Source organism: Coenobita brevimanus, chromosome 86 (assembly GCF_032717465.1).
Source record: "Coenobita brevimanus isolate Jiangsu-jjx chromosome 86, ASM3271746v2, whole genome shotgun sequence".
Classification (NCBI taxonomy): Eukaryota; Metazoa; Arthropoda; class Malacostraca; order Decapoda; family Coenobitidae; genus Coenobita; species Coenobita brevimanus.
The window spans coordinates 4,156,764-4,171,186 of NC_137039.1; positions in this window are offsets into that span (position 1 = coordinate 4,156,764).

Consider the following 14,423-nt stretch of genomic DNA (forward strand, 5'->3'; position numbering starts at 1 on the left):
TCCTCACGCTGTTCTTGCTCGTATTCGCGCTTGAATCTTATGCTCTTCACGGAGCATCATTCTCGTGCTGCTGGTCCATATTATGCCGTTGAGTATGTATTCTTTAATTTCAGTTGGGTCTGCAAGACCCATATCTTTGGCTTCCTGTAAAAATATGGTGGTAGCCATGTCACTAACTCAGTCTAAATAACTAGTGACTCAGTACTGATTGCTATGCTGGGCAAACGAATGCTAATAAATACAGGTAAAGAGTACAGACACAAGCTAGTGGTAGACCAGTCTTATCTAGTTAACTGGAAAAGAATAAAGCAAAAATGCAAATGACTGGGAAGACTCAATAATTAACGCAATGGGTACAGCGGCTACCCAGGAGCAAATAAAATCATCTGGCGTTACCAAGAATAAAGTACTAAATAGTGTTAATTACTCAGTGGATTAATAAAGCAAAAATTCACTTGCTAAATTAACGGTAAACACCAGTAAACTTGTGCCTATAAACTTTAATGATAAATACCTAAATATGAACGAGTGAGCACTATCTCGTGAATAGCTTTAAAGCTAGGAGTTAATATCCTGGAATGAGGTCGCCAATTGTCACGGGGTTTTTTAAAAATAAAGGCTTATATTGTTTAATTGATAATAATATTCAATAATATTGAAGAGCAGGGACAATGATTGTTTTGCTAAATCAAGCAACGATTACTTTACGCTGACTTGCTTCACACGATTCTCTAAGAACGAGAATTTATAAACTTTCTCAACAGTACACCGCAGAGACTAATTACTCACAAATGCTGATTACTAGTACTGTTAGCCTCTGGAGAAAGTTACTTCACCCCTGACAATAAATAACTAATACTAATAATAATATCAGGTTCTTGCTGATGCTTAACTCCTAGGAGGCACAACGGATTTTAAGCTTAATACAACAAGACTGGCCTAAGTACCAGTTATGAATGGCAAACGTTTATGCAAGCTAGGAGCTATGAGAAATAGACTTAATTGCAGAGAAATGAAACAAGAGTTTACATTACATTAAGCTCAAGAAAAAAACTGTTAAATTTATTGATTACAAAATAAATTTGACGTTACATTTCAAAATCAAATTAATGAGATCGCACTCACTCACTCACACAAGAGCTAAATTCTTACGCCTAGAAAAGAACACAACATGCGGAGCAGCCGGCCAGCATGTAAGGAAACAGCTCACTTAACTAAACTCTTAAACCTAGGAAAATACAAAAATGAAATACTGGTCGATGAATGCGGTGTATCACTCAAAGCTGGAGAACTAAGGTGAGAGCTTGGAGAACTGTAAGTGGAGTTTGGGTACTAGCTGACCTCTCACACTGCAGCACAGGTCCTCTCTCCGTCACAGCAAACACTTGACTGAATTCAAACGATGCGTGTGGTAGAACGCATAGGCCACCGGAAGAAGGCGTGGCTAACGGTCGAGTGCAAGCAGGGGCGAACAATAAAGAATCAATAGTATCGCTCAGTAGAGCACTTAGTGACATGCATTAGATCAGTCACTTTTGAAACAGTGACGAATGTTTTGAAAAGTATACCACCGAAGTGGAGAGAGAAACGGTTACTTGAGCGATACAGTGAGTTTTCCACTAATAGTTCGTGGCTTCTCACAAAAGGGAAATGTCGCGAATTTGATTAGTGACAGGAAGGTGGTGTCCCGGAGGATTGGAAATCAGGTATAATTATTCCCCTGTACAGTCAACGGCAAAAGTTCGCTTGCCTCCCCTGCCGCTCTATCATCTCTGAGATTCAGACTCGTGAATGTGAACCAATGGACACAGGTGCATAGCAAACAGATGGCCTGGTGGGATGTGGGGTTGGGAGAGAGTTGAAGGAGGATGAAGGGTGGGGGACCATACGGATTAAAGGCATGCGAACCAAAAAGTAGTCAGGTAAGACAATGAAACGTAAAAAGATGAAAATCATATGCACTATATATATATATATATATATATATATATATATATATATATATATATATATACACTGTATATATATATATATATATATATATATATACACTGTGTGTATATATATATATATATATATATATATATATATATATATATATATATATATATATATATATATATATAAACTGTATATATATATATATATATATATATATATATATAGAGAGAGAGAGAGAGAGAGAGAGAGAGAGAGAGAGAGAGAGTGGGAGTAGAATGAGTATGAAAGCGTGAGAGTGCTGGCGATACAGAATGAGGGAGAGTAAGAGAGCTGCACAAGCAAGAAGACAGAAGAAGGACCGATGAGATTCACTAGGAAGATACAGTACACAATAGTTAACTCGCTCCATATTATCCAGTAACCCACCACCATTCCCCCAGCAGTGTAGTTTCAGTAAAATATATACTTCATATGATTTTCATCTTTTAAATTTCGTTGTCTTATCTGACTACTTTTGGTTCCCATACCTTTAATCCGTATGGCCCCTCGCCCTTCATACTCCTTCACCTCTCTCCCAACCCCACATCCCACCACGCCATCTGTTTGCGATACTATGCACCTGTGTCCATTGCTTCGCATTCACGAGTCTGAATCTCAGAGATGATACAGTAGAGTGGCAGGGGAGGCGAGCGAACTTTTGTCATTGACTGTACAAAGGAAAAGATGAAAAAGAAGTGTGTGGTAATCATTGGGACATTTGTCTTCTTAGTGTAATACGAAAAGTATATGGTAGGATACTTATTGACAGAGTTAGGAAAATAACAGAGGAATTAGTTGGAAAACAGGGAGGTTTTAGGAAGGGATGAGATTGTGTAGATCAGATATTCATTCTTAAATCTTTAGTGCAAAAGTTTCTAGAGAAAGGAAAGAAGTTGTATGTGGCCTTCATGGATTTGGAGAAAGCATATGACAGGGTGGATAGACAAGGAATGTTGAAAGTGTTAAGACTATATGGAGTAGATGGGAAGTTGTTGAATCCCATGAAGAGTAAGTATGAGGGTGCTAAGGCTGCAGTGCATGTGGATGGTGAACTGACTAAATTTTTCTCTTTGAAGGTTGGATTGAAACAAGGATGTGTCACATCTACATGGTTGTTCAATCTGTATATGGTTGGGGTTATAAAAGAGATACAAGGTAGGGCAGTGGATGTTGGAGCGGTCCTAGTGAGAGAGGGCAGTGTTTGGAAACTACCTGTGCTGTTGTTTGCGGATGATACTGTGTCGTTAAGTGAAGACGAAGGGGAGCTGCAAGGCTTGGTGAGTTTGGGAGAGTGTGTAAGAAACGAAATCTTGTTCTGGTGTCAACATCTTTTTCCATAAGAAGTTGTAGTATCACACATTTTACATAATAATTTTTAAAGCTGTTTAGTCATAACAGTGTGTAATGAAGTGTGAATGATGAACAACCAAATATCATTTTGCTGTTAGCTGTGTTTAGGGAAGAAGGTGGATGGCAGACCACAAGTGCCACCCTGTTTCAATTATAAAATGAAGGTTAGGAGAAGTGAAAGGATATCTGAATAGTGCGTCAGTGTAAAGTCCTGGGGAACCATTTATTATGTTGGTATACGTGAATGTACTTAATAGCATTCTATAGAGGTGTATAATGTGCTAGTAGAGTTGTCATTTATCTCTACTTTTTGCATAAGTCCAGAGTATATGAAAATGCTTGGCACCTCACTTTTAGCTGACCTCAGCACCGCGCCCAACTCGGCACGGTGAGCGTACAGCGTCAGAAGAAGTCACATAGTTATAACAAGGGAGGTGGTATCGCTCTTACATATCTCTTGGGTCGCAGTTGTATTTATTCTGTGCCCAATAAAGAGAGGTTTAATCTGCTCATTTCTGTCACCTTACACTACCACTTAATATAACAGACCAGCTTCCACCTTCTAGTGGCAGAGGACCTTTGGTGGAAAGTGTCGGGCAGTGACGGCAAGTGGCTGACGTGTACTACAGACAGTGTCGTCGATCTCCAACACGGTGGTCTAGTTATACTATAACAGCAGAACACACAATATGTAGTCAGCTGTGCTATTCCATATAACAGCTATATAGATTAGTGGATCCGGTGGAATTAGCAGCTAAACTGACACATAAATTTGGTGCTAGTTGTGGCACGATATTTGGTGCTAGTGGTGGCACGATACATAAATTTGGTGGCTCAGTGCTGGGATACGATACAAGTGCTAAAGGGATTTATGCTGTGAACCAGTAACCCTTGCAATCGCTCGTTCCTGAGGGTGAAACAGAAAGTCTTACTCTACTGTTGTAAGGGAACTAATTACCAGTGAGTTAAGTGGAGCAGATAAACTGGAGTGGTGAATATTAATTCCTCCCATTATTCTGCCAGTGCGAGATTCCTATCTTAAGCACAAACTGGCAGTTATCTCTGCCCTGTGGTGTGCGAGATATCTCCATCTTCAAACGCAAACTGGCAAGAATCTCGCTCTCGTGTGTGAGAGGTGAGATAAGGAGAGATCAAACCAGTGTGGTGAGGAGTGGGTCAACTAGCGACTGCTAGCAACTCCAGAGGCACGGATGGCCGAGGTGACCCACGGGGGAGCGAGTGCGGGCGTGTGTGGTGCCACGATCGTGTGTGGTGCATCATGTGGCGTCACTGCCTGGTGTGCTGCTAATTCCCACAGCGAGCGGGCTGCCGTGTATGGTTGGAGGAGTATGGTGGAGTGTGGAACACGGAATGTGGAACATCATCCTGGACTTTCATATCTAGGTAGTGTCCATGCATTAGTAATCCACACACACACACACACACACACACACACACACACACTTGAATTAACACACGTTAGTTGGTTAATGTGCGGAAATAAAGGTTTCTCAGAATTCCCTTGAAATAAATATACTTTCTGTGTATTTTATATGTGTCCCGTTCTCTGTCACTTACCGAAACTATCCTTTTTTTATGTCAGTTATCTTCCTGTAAATGGGAGGGGAATATTACTGACAAGGTTGGATGGATACAGTGAAAAAGTGGGGACGTAGAATTAGGGGAAATAGAGATCAGCCAACCCCACTAGACTCAGCATTTTATGAGTGGGTTGAAACATCAAATAAAAGTGCTCAGACATATAAAATGAGTGAAGGACATATTGAGGATCAAGGTGATGAGGATATTTCTGAAAGACTGGATGAGGATTTGAACGCTTTGCATTTGCGTTCTGATCATACTTATTCACAGTCCCAGAGCAATCAGTTAGATCCAAAATGGCCACTAGTCTTACTAATGAGGGTATTCCTAGTGAGGAGACTGTGGAAGTTGAGACTACAACAGTACCTTTGGTCACTCAGGATATGCAAAATCCAGTCATTACTGATAGTACTACAACCACTCACATACCTGTTTATACTTCAGATGTTTTCAGTACACCACAAGGTTTTGGACAGAATTTATTTTCTGTTCCTTATTCAAATGCATGGGGTATAAACACAGATGGTATTGGCATGCGAACCCAGAATCCTAATCAATGGGGCATGAATACTAATATTGGCATGCAAACCCAGGGCCCTTATCCAAATACCTGGGGCATGACTAACAATACGGGCATGCAAAGTCAGACTAAGCCTCCTCCTTTGTGGCAGATACCTGTGCCATACATGGGCATTGTCCTTAGGAAATGGACTATTGCCCCTTTGTCACTGAAAAGAGGAAGAAACTAGGGAACCAAGCTAGTTCAGGGGAAGCTCAGGGCCGCACGCAAAAGTAATTAAAAATAGTACAATCCACCGATGCGTGTGTGGCAGCTATTACTAAGGTGGACTTATTATCTATTCCTTGGATCATAGGGAAAGGCCAAGTGTCCCTGATCGTAGATACAGGGGCATGTACAGTACCCTCGCGTCCAACACGCATTAGTCCAGCATGATTCGGGTCCAGCACGGAGAGCAATTAATTAGTATTATTTAATACGATTTAATTACTGCAACACGAGTGTGTTAGCATATCACGTACAGAGCTCCGAGAAGTGGGCGAAATCCGCAGAGTTCACTCTAGCACGATCACCGCCGGTCCAACACGGTCATACTGGACATTCCCATGATGATGATAGCCAATGAAAACTTCTGATCAAGTAGCCTTCCCCGCCCCCTATCGTGACGTGATCGTGATGCCGCCCAATTAAAAACGCTTCTGGTGTCACGTGATGTTTAAATTTCTCCCGCCACAGCGCCACTCAGTCGCATAATTGCATTGGAAGGTGCTTTTTTCTTGCTGCATTTTCTGCCCTTGTTACTGCATTTTACCCTGCTCACAATGCCTAGGAAGCCTTCTGAGAACCCCAAGAAGCATCGGCACCTCCCTCAGGCCACCAAGCTAGAAAGCATCGAGAAGAAGAAGAAAGGGGAGAGGAAAGTTGACATTGCCAAGGCCTACGACATAAATGAAGCCAACGTGATCATAATAAAAAACTAAGACACGATCCTGGCAGCCGAAGGCTATCACACGGCACTTCATACCAGGTTTGCCGAGGATACGACGGTAAATCGGAACGGTAACATGGTAAAATTGCCGATGATACCACGGGCATTTGGAATTCATCTGGATGGATTCCTGCCGAGGATACGATGGCCAAACAGTGTGACCAAAACCCAGGCGACTCGACAGAGAATGTATCGTACTACAGCATTGAACATTTAGCCTGACACTGAATACATATTAATATTTTAGAATAAATATCAATCGTTTTGAAACCCTTCTCATCGGCGTGCGTACCAGTTTATAAACAAAGTTGCTTCTCCTTATTTACCGAATCAGCGACAGCGATCACTTTCCACAGTCACGAGACGGGGCTCTGGCAACAGTGTGAGAAGCATGCACTTTGCCGAGGATTACAGTGCTAGGACGGGCAGAAGCAGGACCTTCCATGGCTGTGGACAAAGATAGTGATTCTCAGTGTGATTTCGAAGGATTTATGAGGGAGGTTGAGGAGGAGCAACAGCCATTACCCGCTAGTGACGCCAGCAGCCATCCTCCAGGGACACAGTAGGACTACCTACAGCCTTGGATACCACCTTCCATTCCCAGCAAGCCCACCAACACTATCCTAAAAGGTTAGTTATCATTCATAGCACAGCACCATTTATTATAATTAATATAGTACCAATATATGTATAGGTATATGGTAGGTATTTAGGGTGACTTTTCCAAGGGTTGCTGACATAATTCATTTTTCCCCATAAGCTCTATTGTTAGTCCAACACGTTTTTGGTCCAACACATGACCCATGCATGACAATATTACCGTGCTGGATGCGAGGGTACTGTACAAACATTATTTCTAGTAAAGTGCTGGAAAGACTTAAAAGTGAAATGCCTCTAACAAACTGGACATTATCAGCACCTGATATAATGTTGACAGGTGTGACAGGGAGTAGAAAGAAGATTGTAATCCAGGTGCCATTGACATTGAGGGCAGATAAACGATCTCCTGTGTTACGTGCTACATTTTATGTGGTTGAGGATTTTCCTCTGCCAGCTGATGGGCCGTTAGGCTTTGAAACCATGGAGGAGTATGACATAGTAATACACCCTCAAAGACATTCCATTTCCTTTAATGGAAAAGAGTTTGTAGGCCTTAATCCCTCAGTGACACGAACTGGAACTGGCATCCAATCAGGAGCCGTTCAACCAGTTGTGACCCCGACAAGTGAAGCGTCAAGGGAGTCCCCGGATGCACACGAAGCGGAGGGTATAGACTGAAAGAAAGTCAGGGCTATAGTGAGTGGTAATCACCACTTACCCAGTCAAACTGTCTGTAAAATTCCTGTCCGAGTACCTGACGTGTCGGTGGGAACTGATGTAGCATGCTTAACTGAGACTGTAAAACATAAGGCATTGTCGCTGGAATCGACTCTGAGTAGTGTTGGGCAAGACCAGAAGACGCCCCTCTTCATCGCAAATATGAGTGGTGGCGCAGTTAAGCTCAGAGATGGTTGTTATATAGGCGACTTGATGTGCTATGGTGCCCCCATAAAGGAAGTCGATGATGTGCCAGTGATCTCTCCTGTAGTTACACCTCAAGCAATGACTCAGTCGGAACCCGTACGTCTGGCTAAGGAAAAACAGCTGGAGCAATATGTGAAGGTCACGGATAATGTAGACCATAAAACGCGACTCCTAGCCCTCCTTAGAGAATTTTCCGACATAGTAGCACTTCCAGGAGAAGCGCTGGGTAGGACGGATAGGGTGAAGCATCATATTGGTTTGTGCCCTGGTACAAATCCAGTTTATGTGCCCGCATACCGTCTACCGCACAGCCAAAGGGAAGCAGTGGATGAGGAAGTTGAAAGGATGCTTCATGATGAAGTTATCCAGCCTTCCTCCTCGCCTTGGAATGCACCACTCTTTCTGGTGCCTAAGAAGGACGGTGGTGTGAGACCTGTTGTGGATTTTCGGCAAGTGAACAAGGTAACTGTACCGGATCGTTACCTGATTCCACATCTGCGAGACTTACTTCAATCATTAAGTAAGGGAAATACTCTGTTTACTTGTCTGGATCTAGCGTCAGGGTATTGGCAGGTGGAGCTGACCGAAGAGTCGTGTCCCATTACTGCTTTTAGCACTCACCGTGGGCACTTTGAATTTCTCTGGATGCCTTTTGGACTGAGTAATGCTCCTTTAACATTTCAGCGGATGATAAACCAATTGTTTGGCGAGATGTTAGGGCTAGACGTCTTAGCATATCTAGATGACCTAATCATCGTGAGTAACAACGTTAACAGTCATTTTAACAAGTTAAAACGAGTGATGGAAGCCTTGAGATCAGCAGGTCTGAAAATCAAGCTGTCAAAATGTGAATTTTTGAAGTCCAGTATTAGATTTTTAGGACACCTCGTTGATGGAAATGGCATCAAGACTGTGCCGGACAAGGTAAGGCCAATGTTAAATTTTCCTAGACCACAGAACAAGGATCAGATAAGATCGTTCCTAGGCCTCACTGGCTTTTCTAGGAGTTTTGTCCACAGATACGCCATCATAGCATCACCTTTAACGACGCTTCTTAAGAAGGATGCTGCTTGGAAATGGGGACCCTCGGAAGAGAAAAGCTTCAACGAGCTCAAACAAGCCATGTCAGAAAAACCCGTAGTAGCGTTTCCTGATTATACTCAACCTTTCTATCTGTGCACGGACGCCTCAGGTTTGGGTCTGGGAGCAGTGTTACAGCAGAAGGATGAGCAAGGCAAGACACATACCATAGCGTATGCTAGTAGGGCACTAAGACCCCCAGAGAAGAACTGTTCGACGACACATTTGGAGACATTAGCAGTCGTGTGGGCGTTAGGACATTTCCGGGATATTATCTTTGGTTACCAGATAATTGTTTTAACTGACCATGCACCCATACACGACTTATTTAAAGGAAAGAACTTGCACGGTAAGGTTGCACGTTGGTTTAGCAAGGTAATGGAGTTTGATCCAGAGGTCAGATATTTACCGGGCCGCCAAAATGTCGTAGCCGACGCGCTGAGTAGAAACATTGCTGCTACCATAGCCAAGGATGTTGCTCTTGCTGAGTATTCCTCAGACACGGTAAAAGCGGAACAACGTAAGGATGCGATGTGGTCTCAAGTCATCTGTGCCTAGGAGTCTGGCGACGAGACTTGTCTATCTGAACTCCCTGTACCGATGACTCACTTCCATCTTCAACAGGGTCTTTTGTATAAGCAACCCCCAGGGAAGGACACAGCATATCAGTTAGTTGTTCCTGCTACCTTACAGCAAGCCGTGCTACAGTTAGTTCGTGATGTATCTCAAGCGGGTCATCCCGGACGCGATAGATGCATACGTGAGGCGAGAAAGAAATACTATTGGCCGACCATGAGGAAGGACGTAGCAGCCCACGTCAGTCAATGTGTCAAATGCCCGGAAATACGAGGAACGACGGGACTTCCGACTCCCATCTTAGAGTATCCTCTACCGGAAAAACCCTGAGATAGAGTCTCCAAAGATCTCTTAGCGTTGCCGAGAAGTCATCAAGGTTCGAGTTATGTACTGGTGGCAGTGGACCATTTCTCACGATTCACTGTTTTAGCACCTTTACAGACGAAAACTGCAGAGGAGGTGGCGCACGCTTTTGTGACTTCAGTGATTTGTCCATACTCTACACCTAAGTTATTGCTCAGCGATAATGGCAGTGAATTTCGTAACCAGGTGTTACAAGAAATCTGTTGTATGTATGGAGTAAAGCAAGTTTTTGTAACGCCTTACAGTCCTAAGAGCAATGGCGCCTGGTGGAGAGGACAAACAGGAAGATACTGGAAGTCTTGAGACCAGTAATAACCTCAAATCAAGAGGATAACTGGGAAAACTGGTTATCACATGTAGCGGCGACCATCAACTCCTCAGAAAATTCATCAACTGGGAAGTCTCCTCATTATATCCTTTATGGAGAAAAGAAAGTGTTACCCTACGATTTGTTGGCTGGACCTCCTACTCCAGTATACAACGAAGAAGACTACGCAAAGGTACAGTTGTTGAAATTCCAGCGTATACACAGTGAAGTATGGAAAAGATTAAAAGCCTCAAGAGCGGAGATGATGGCGAAACAACACAAAGGTAGTCAAGAAAAGACGTTACAGGCAGGCCAGAAGGTCATGATCCACAACCCTGAGAGAATTTCCAAGCTCAGACCTAAGTTCCGCAGACCATATACCGTTGTGGAACAAGTACGTGGAAATACTTATAGAATAAAGGATGAAGCTAATGGAACTCAGGAGGTAGTACATGCTGATAGGATCAAACTAGTAAGTCAAGAACTAGGGCTAACTAACCATTTGTCTGAAGTGTTGTCCCCTCTGTCTTCGTCGCCGTCTATGTCGTCCTCCGTACCTGTCCCTAACCAAGAGTATCGCAGCAAGCTACAATCCCACAACAAGAGTGATTAAGGAAGTATCTTCTCTTGCAGAAAAAAATGTGGCTGTGGCTCATACTCCTCGTGCGTTGCTTGGGGTGGACCTATGGAACGACGTCGGACACAGACACGACTGCGTTAATGCCAGGAGCACTGAAGAGCCCACTTGGAGAAGTCGTGGTAGTGGAAGATGCAGTATGCGTCTATTATCCAATGGAAGGTTATCTCCAAACGCCAGATATTGTCAAGGAGGTCTCCAAAGGCTTGTCGAATTTCAGACAGCAACTGTTGGAAGTGGGAAAGATGTTTAATCGAAACCCACGATTGACGAACTCTGACACTGAAGCTTTGGAACGAACCTTGCATGGAATTGTTGAGCTTCAGACTAGGCATATAGACAGGCTCACCGACAGGCTCACTAACTTGCATGTCGCTTTACCTAACGTACACTCTGATCTTTCCAAGCATGTCCATGCACGTACTAAGAGAGGACTTGTGGATTTTCTAGGAATCCTGTCTCAACAACTCTTTGGTACGGCATTAGATAAGGACGTAGTGCAATTGGGTAGACAGATGCATGACTTGACACTGGCCGCTAAAGCCAATAATAGATTAATCATGCATGTGTATAAACAGTTAGATGAGTTCACTAACAAAGCTAACGAGATAATTAGGACTACCAACCATCTAGTAGAGCTTGTGAACAACATCCAAATTAACCTACCAACCCTAGCTAACTTGGTGTTATTCGCTGAGTACTTACATGCTCTCGACGAGTCAACCAATGCTTTGGAGAAGCATGCAGCCAATATGGTGGACGGCTTAATCGATGCAAGTTTGAACAGGGTTAATGCTTTATTGTTTCCTACTAATATACTAACAAATGCACTTGATATAGCTATGTGGAAGCATGGACTTATGCCACTCTTTGATCTGAGTCAACTGGAATATTATTACCCATTGTTAGAGGCCCAGTTGACCCATGAAGGCATCCTGATATTGGTACCTATGAGGAATGCTGTAACGTACCAGGCATGGGGGTTCATTCCCTTCCCTTTTGCTACTGCTAATAATACACTTGTTGTTACTGAAGAGGGTCCAGAGGTGCTGGTTGTCTCAGATGACAAGAAATATGTAGCAGAAACGACTGTGGATGAATTTGAGAAGTGTAAGGCCTCATTTCTTGATCTCCATGTATGTCCTGCTTTCCATTTTGTCTTCGTACCATTAAAGTTAGAGGAGTGTAAGAGGGCCTTGTTGGACACAAATACTTCCTCTGCTCTGCAACACTGCACCTTCCAACCCATTCAATTGAAGTCAGTTTTCCATGCTCATATTCATGCGAAACAGTACTTTTACTTTCCTGAGACAGAGGACATAACTGTGACTTGTGCCTCACAGAATCACTTCCTTACAGTAAAGGGGTACTATGTTGCACCTGATTTTTGTGAGTTACACAGTAAAGAGATAGCAGTTCTGCCTAGCAAGCATCATCTAGCTTTGTCAGTGAACTTCTCATCCCAGTTACGACCCTTTTTACCTTCATTCAATGTTACATCCTTGAATGTGAATAGGCTGTCTCATGTATTAAAGGAGCTTACCTTCCTCTCCCACCTGAACAGGACCGATTTAGAGCCTTATGTACTGTCCTATCTTCCTTCATACCTTTCTCCTTCCTATTTTGGTCCTGGCGTTGGTCTTATACTTATTGTGGTCTTGTCCTGTGTTTGTGGTTTAGGCTACTATTTAAAGCGCCAATTAACGAACCCACTGAGACCACGTGTCCGTAATCGCGGATTGCAAGTGGATGTTCCTGAATAGTTAGCTACCCTACACTCTGGTTAGGCTACACGGTAGTTAGGACAACAATGTCGACGAGGACGTCAATGGTGTGGCCGAGCGATGTTCTGGTGTCAACATCTTTTTCCATAAGAAGTTGTAGTATCACACATTTTACATAATTTTTAAAGCTGTTTAGTCATAATTAACAGTGTATAATGAAGTGTGAATGATGAACAACCAAATATCATTTCGCTGTTAGCTGTGTATAGGGAAGAAGGTGGATGGCAGACCACAAGTGCCACCCTGTTTCAATTATAAAATGAAGGTTAGGAGAAGTGAAAGGATATCTGAATAGTGCGTCAGTGTAAAGTCCTGGGGAACCATTTATTATGTTGGTATATGAGAATGTACTCAATACCATTCTATGAAGGTGTATAATGTGCTAGTAGAGTTGTCATTTATCTCTACTTTTTGCATAAGCCCAGAGTATATGTAAATGCTTGGCACCTCACTTTTAGCTGACCTCAGCACCGCGCCCAACTTGGCACGGTGAGCATACAGCATCAGAAGAAGTCATATAGTTATCAAGGGAGGTGGTATCGCTCTTACATATCTCTCGGGTTGCAGTTGTATTTATTCTGTGCCCAATAAAGAGAGATTTAATCTGCTCATTTCTGTCACCTTATGCTACCACTTAATATAACAGACAAGCTTCCACCTTCTAGTGGCAGAGGACCTTTGGTGGAAAGTGTCGGGCAGTGACGGCGAGTGGCTGACGTGTACTACAGACAGTGTCGTCGATCTCCAACATGGTGGTCTAGTTATACTATAACAGCAGAACACACAATATGTAGTCAGCTGTGCTATTCCATATAACGGCTACATAGATTAGTGGATCCGGTGGAATTAGCAGCTAAACTGACACATAAATTTGGTGCTAGTTGTGGCACGATACAATCTAAAGGTGAATGTAGAGAAAAATTATGGCCTTCCAGAGAAGTGAAGTCAGTGATTGTACAGTGAGGTTGGATGAGGAGGAAATGGAAAATGTGAGTGCATTTAAGTACTTGGGTAGTGTGATGAGTAAGGCTGGAAGTTTAGAGGGTGATGTGCTTGAAAGAGTGCAACAGGGAAGAAAGGTTGCTGGTTCCTTGAAAGCAGTGATAAGAAACAGGGAAGTGAAAAACTACTACATGACAGTATTGTGATACCAACTCTAACATAGATAAGTGAAGCCAGGACCTTGTTGGAGGGACAGAAGTCAAGAGTGAGAGCAGTGGAAATGAGTTATTTGAGAGGAGCATATGGAGTCACATGGAGAGACAAACTGACATGAGGATGTGAAGGAGTGTTGTGATGTGGATGTGGATGTGATAGGAAGCATTAGGAGAAACACATTTAGGTGGTTTGGCCATGTGGAGAGGATGGAGAGTGAGAGACTGATGAGGAGAGTGTATGTGGGTGAGATGGAGGGGGGGGGGAGAGAGAAAGGGAGGCCAAGGATGAGATGGAGGGATGGAGTGGAGAGGTATATGAGAGAGGGGGGTGTGAGCTGGGAGCAAGGCAGTGAAATGGCAGGGGACAGAGCGACATGGAGGCAATTTGTTTGTGGCCACCCTTTACGGGATTGAGGTGTCTGGCAATAGATAGATAGATTCTTTTGTTGTCCTGCTGCCTACAGTTAACTGTACACTCCTTCTGTCTTTCTTTCCTTCATTCTTTCCTCTTCCTTCTGCTTGTGGGTGACTCTACACTGAGTGACAATCCAAATG